The sequence below is a fragment of the Epinephelus fuscoguttatus genome, linkage group LG14, assembly GCF_011397635.1.
Source record: "Epinephelus fuscoguttatus linkage group LG14, E.fuscoguttatus.final_Chr_v1".
Taxonomy (NCBI): Eukaryota; Metazoa; Chordata; class Actinopteri; order Perciformes; family Serranidae; genus Epinephelus; species Epinephelus fuscoguttatus.
The window spans coordinates 31665473-31671472 of record NC_064765.1 but is presented as its reverse complement, the minus strand read 5'-3'; positions in this window follow the sequence as shown (position 1 = coordinate 31671472).

Genomic DNA, 6000 nt, shown 5'->3' with positions numbered 1-6000 from the left:
GATCTGAAAGTTTGTGAAGGATTATAAAACAACAGAGAGTCTGCAATGTAAGCTGGTCCTAAATCATTAAAATGTTTAAAAACAAGTAAAAGACCCTTAAAATCTGTTCTAAAAGATACCTGGAGCCAGTGGAGGGCAATATGCTCTCTCTTGCTTGTTTTTAAAACCTCTTTATTTAAGTTTTGTACTTGTTACACCCTCTTTCTGAAAACAGGGGAAAGGAAACAATAACACAACAACTGAAAATTTAAAGGAGTCAGAGTAGAAGCGAAAATGAAAGTGATATATGTTCAACTCAGCAAACTTAACACAAGGTTTTCAAAATGTGGAAGACGGAACATAGTTGTCGCATGTCTGCACATTCTAAAGCAGAGTAGAGTGCTGCAGGAATGAGTTGTAAAAGTTATTAAATGAGTTAGCATTTTAGCTCTCCAATTAACTTTGTTTTGAAGTTAGTGGGTTTTTTGGATGGGAAATTTCAAGCTTTTCAGCAGCCTCTAATATAACATCTTCAGAGTCTAGCAGAAAGGTACAGTTTGTTTCCTCTCCTTTATATTAATATCATCACAGCATGGTGTTACATACCAGACAAGAAACCAACGGGGAAAGAGACAGACAGACAGAAACAAGCAGAGAGACAGACGGGGGTGAGTCTCACTTATCTGATTTAAAGTCGCAATCCTGTCTTTTTTCTTTCATGTAGAAAACTTCAGCAAATGCCTCAACTGTAAGATTGCAATGCCACTTTTGACCACAAACGCAAAGGTTCACGTTTACCAGCCGTCATAACCCAGGGGGCGCTGCTTCACTCATTTGAGAAAAGATATCAAGAGATGACTGTGACAAGAAAATTGAAACAACAACACTGCAGTTTTCAGATAACACTTTACACACAGCGATGTGACCTGAGGCAGGCCGGATTCATGTAGTGCAATCATGCACTCAGGTGATTGACTCATGTGGTAACCTGCATGATCTGTGAAACACCTGTTTTCTTTTTCTCTCTCTGTCATCCCCATTCTAATACACACACACGCATTTTCTCTCCACACTTGGTTATCCAGTCACTGACCTTGTTACAGAATTGTTAATAGAATAATAATTGCTCCCTGGTTTAATCCCAGCATTCCACTGGGATTACTGGTTTCAATTTAGTCTGTCTCTCCAATCTATGGCTTTCTAATTAGGAGATTGTGTGAAATAATAAGATATGGTATAAGCCATTATGTCTTAATTATTTAAATCTCATGTGGGCTAACATTCTGAGACTATGATAACATATACAGTGGCTGTTTGTGTGTTTAATGAGATAAAGGAATCCATAGCACAACCAACAAAATGTTTTAATTAGTATTAAAGGATTAGGCATATCTACTGCCATGTAACTGACACTGTATTAACATGATGGTATTATGTCATAATTATCCACGGCAATGGAAATTTAACTTTGTGTGTCTAACAGTGTAACAACATGCAATTTCAACTATGAGTCTAAGAATATATATATATATACATATATATATATATGTATGTATGTATGTATATATATGCATCATGGCACAGACTCATTTCTCATGGTGGTTTCTCAGATTACCTGACTGTTCACAGGAGAGGAAACTTATCCTACAAAGAGAGGATCTAATGGCTAATTTGGGAGCTGTAACAAAAAAGTAATATAAAGTCAAGTGTGAGGACTTATCTGGACTTTTCCTACAGTGTCTTACTTTGCAGGAAATGAAACATCACTGAGTGGCTGGTAAAACAGCTCCCTGGGGAGCTGAGTACAGTTACTGTGGGATTTAACAGTATGTTTAGCTCATGTGATGTTCCCCTCCGTCTCTTTTTAACACAGAGTCTGTGAACAGAAACATGTTTTGAAATAATACTGAGTGGATGTTTTGTTTAAATCATAATCTTACATGACACATTCCGAATAATTTTGTACAGGTTTTCATAGTTGAGGTATTACTGCCTCTCTCTTTGTGTTTAATTCAAATCTAACATGTGACACCGCCATATGGATGATGATTCACTTTCTACTCACAGCCATCACAGACGAAGTCAATATTGCAATATCTTGCATGCTCACTGTCTGCTGCACATAGGGGCACTCCAGCAGTTGTACACATGAAGTTCAGTTTACTCATTATGGGGAGTAGCCTACTACAACTTGTGAAAACAGTCATATAATATCCTCTGCATCTCTGGAGAGACTTTCTAACGTCTCAGAAAATAACCTAAAATAGGGCTTTGGAATATGTGAGGTGGCTTCAACTTATTTTCCTCTGTTTGTCTGTTTCTTTTCAGATTCTTAACTTTATGTAGGTGCGGGAATAAATTTGTGGAGTAATGGTAGAAGTAAAAATAATATTGTTCTTCGGTGTATTTGGTGGACATGTTGATAGTAAGGCCTCATTTGCACTTACTTATGTGACTGATGTCCATAGATGCATAAATATATGGATGACGCCTCTAGTGTCCAACACAAGGAAGTGCATTTCTTTACGGATGGATAGAAACTACCTGTAGCCATGGGGGGGGGGCTAATTCTGTCTGTGTTTCACCACCCAGTAGTCTGGAATATGTGCTTGGAACATTACCAGGACAAAAAGAGGACGTATATTGCATGGTAACACATAACTGAAGATGTTGTCCTGTGAGGTGCATAGCATGATTTGTGAAATATTTAATTTAAAAGGAGTATGAACGGTTAAAAGTGTCATAATGACAATCTGACAGTATATGATGTATAACCATTTTTTAACAGAGTAACATTTCTCAGATTCACAGTGTGTTAAAACAAGATAAACAAGTTCTTTTTAATCATACAAACTCACCTGACCTTCAACAGGCAGCTGAATTGAAGGAAATGGTCTGTTAGCTAGTTAGCAGCCTGTTAGCTAAGCTAGCTCTCCAAAATCCACTGCAAAAGTAAACATTTTTGAATAAATTCAAGGCAAGTTCCAGACCAAAATATTATGGAGGGGAGGAGTTTTGCAGGCACATCAGATATCACGGATATTCCCATAGGAATGAATGGACTTTACATGCTTTTGTATGTTCTAAGAATGTAAATGGGATGCAGTTTTGTGTGTCATAGTCCATGTGTGATGTTTAAGATTACTGCAATGACTCACTCAGTTATGTCAACTTTACAATACAGTTCAGGTATAAGCATAATGTGTGTCCTGTTGACTGTTGTCGCAAGAGAAACAGTCCAAAACAGTCAGAATGAGTTGTTTTAGTGGAGCGTCCAGGGCCGTCACAACCGGACAGGCAAACTAGGCAATTGCCTAGGGCCCCGTGCTGGAAGGGGCCCCCAGAGACGGCTGACATTGGTCCATATCAATGACAATATGATGGAACCCCTATAGACACTGCAACAACGACAACACGTCGGAATCCCCCCTAATGGGGCCCCCTAGTAGCCGCTGCTTGCGAGTGGCTAAGTAGGGTGACCAGACGTCCCACATTGTGCACGACTGCACAGCATTTCTGTCTCTTTTCACGTGTCATGCAAACTGAGACTATGATTGGTTGCCACCCGCGCTAGCATTGTTGGAGTACCGCAGTACTACGGTACCTCACGGTACCACTACTGTGGGATAAGTTCAAAGTCCAATTGCAAGAGGGTGAGTGTCCATGCGCCGTCCAAAATTGGAGCATGCGCTGGCCACCTGGCACTCAATATGCTGCTGCGGTGGTTTGTATCCAGTGACATTTCAGGTATTAGCTGAGCTATTGAGTATCTTTAAGCAGTGAAAGTTACTATTTATTTCTTTTTACTTGTAGGTTAGATTTGTTTATATATGCTACAGTGATTTGTTTTCCACAGAGCTCTACGGTGTGAGCATTTTACTCGCATTTGCGACTAAAAATAATTTTGCGCAAGCAAAACAAATCATTCAGGAGCACACTGTGCAAGTACAGATTTCAACCAGCAGCAGAAACTAAAGGCAAACCCTGCCGGTTGTGGGTTGAACGGGGGTCACAGACGCCGTATTCCTGTCAAATACGGCGCAAAATAAGGGCTTACCGGTGACAGAGAAGTCTGGCTCCAGGTCCAATAATTTCCTCTTTGTTGATTTCATGACTGCCCAAAAATACCCGAACAGCCGAGCTGTGGCAGCACACAGATATGTGATGTGTCAGAGGAGAAATGAGCCGTTCACATTTCTCTCATTGTGGCAGGTAACAGTCCACAAACCTCACCGCACTTTAGGGACTGTTCTTTACTTGTCAGGGGAGGAGGGTGGCTGGTTGATTTTTATTTTATTTATTTATTTTATTTTGATCCCCCCTATGTTAATCACTTATTGATGCTGTTTTTGAAGTATGAATGAGTCAATAAGTAATTTATTCCATTGAAATATCATTGATGTATTATAGAAAAGTGATTTATCTTTTTATAAATGACAAAAAGCACATCTGCCTCATTTTTGCTGTGGTATCGTGATACTACTCAGAACAGTATTACTTTCACTGGTATTGTACCGTGGGTCCCAATTTTGAGTTCAAGAGACAGAGCCCGGGGCGGCACGGTGGTGTGGTGGTTAGCACTCTCGCCTCACAGCAAGAGGGTTGCCGGTTCGATCCCGGGCGTGGGAGCCCTTCTGTGTGGAGTTTGCATGTTCTCCCCGTGTCAGCGTGGGTTCTCTCCGGGCACTCCGGCTTCCTCCCACAGTCCAAAGACATGCAGATTGGGGACTAGGTTAATTGGAGACTCTAAATTGTCCGTAGGTGTGAATGTGAGCGTGAATGGTTGTTTGTCTCTATGTGTCAGCCCTGCGATAGTCTGGCGACCTGTCCAGGGTGTACCCTGCCTCTCGCCCGATGTAGCTGGGATAGGCTCCAGCCCCCCCGCGACCCTCAAGAGGATGAAGCGGTTAGAAGATGAATGAATGAATGAATGAGACAGAGCCCTCTAGAGGCCGTAGGAGTTATGACTTTTGTCATTTGGGCCCATGGACAATGAGACAATGGGCCCCTGGGAACAGATATGCAAAAGGCCCCACTACCTTTCCTTGATGTTGTTATTGTTTTGCATCTATTTGCATAATTCTGTGGTATTGTGTGTCTTTGTGGTAATTCTGAGTCTTTTTGTAATCATTTTTTTGTCTCTTTGTAGTCATTTTGCATCTCTTTGTAGTCACCTTGTGTCTCTTCGTAATCATTTTATGTCTCTTTGTAGTTATTTGTGTCTCTTTCTAGTCACTTTGTGTCTTTTGCAGTAATTTTGTGTCTCTCTGCAGTTTCTTTGGATCTTTTTGGAGTCTTTCTGAGGTCTTTTCCTTGCTGGTACATGTTGATATGAGAGACATTTGTGCAGGTGAAAGTCAGGTGGGCCCCTGACACTTTGGGCCCCTGGGCCTGTGCCTATTCAGCAATCCCGACTTTACTATGGAAGGAGGAGGTCAGGATGGATGGATGGATGGGTCATTTCCTATTGTCTTCTAACAATGACCAGGATCACTCTATCACCTTCAGGCTAAAATAGACAATATACCTCCTTTAAAGCTGGGGTTTACCCCCTGGTAAATTCTGTGTCATCTTGGGCTAAATAGATTTTCTGACATCTCCTTACACCACGTGATGTGAAAGCAGGACATTAGTTATACGCTGACTATGAGTCTTTGATTCAACAAAAAATCACTAAATAATTACCCAACTAGCTCAATCGTGTTAATTTGTGCAGAACTACTGTAAAACTATCTGTAAAACAAACCTGTAGAGGTAAGACTTTAGACTTGGGCGCTGTCTTATCTGGTGCTTCTTTTAAATAAAGGTAAAAGTAATAATTTGTAACAGCTACCAAGGTACTATTAACGCATAATAGGCTGAGGGTGGAGAACTTCTAACAAAGACTGGACTCACCCTGCAGAGTTACTTAAGTTGCAAACTCTATTCCCCCTGAATCATTTCCAATATCATTCCTCTTCCCTCTGTATCAAAGCCAACAATGGCAGTTTAATTAGTCCCAGAGCTGGCCAACTTTTCCTA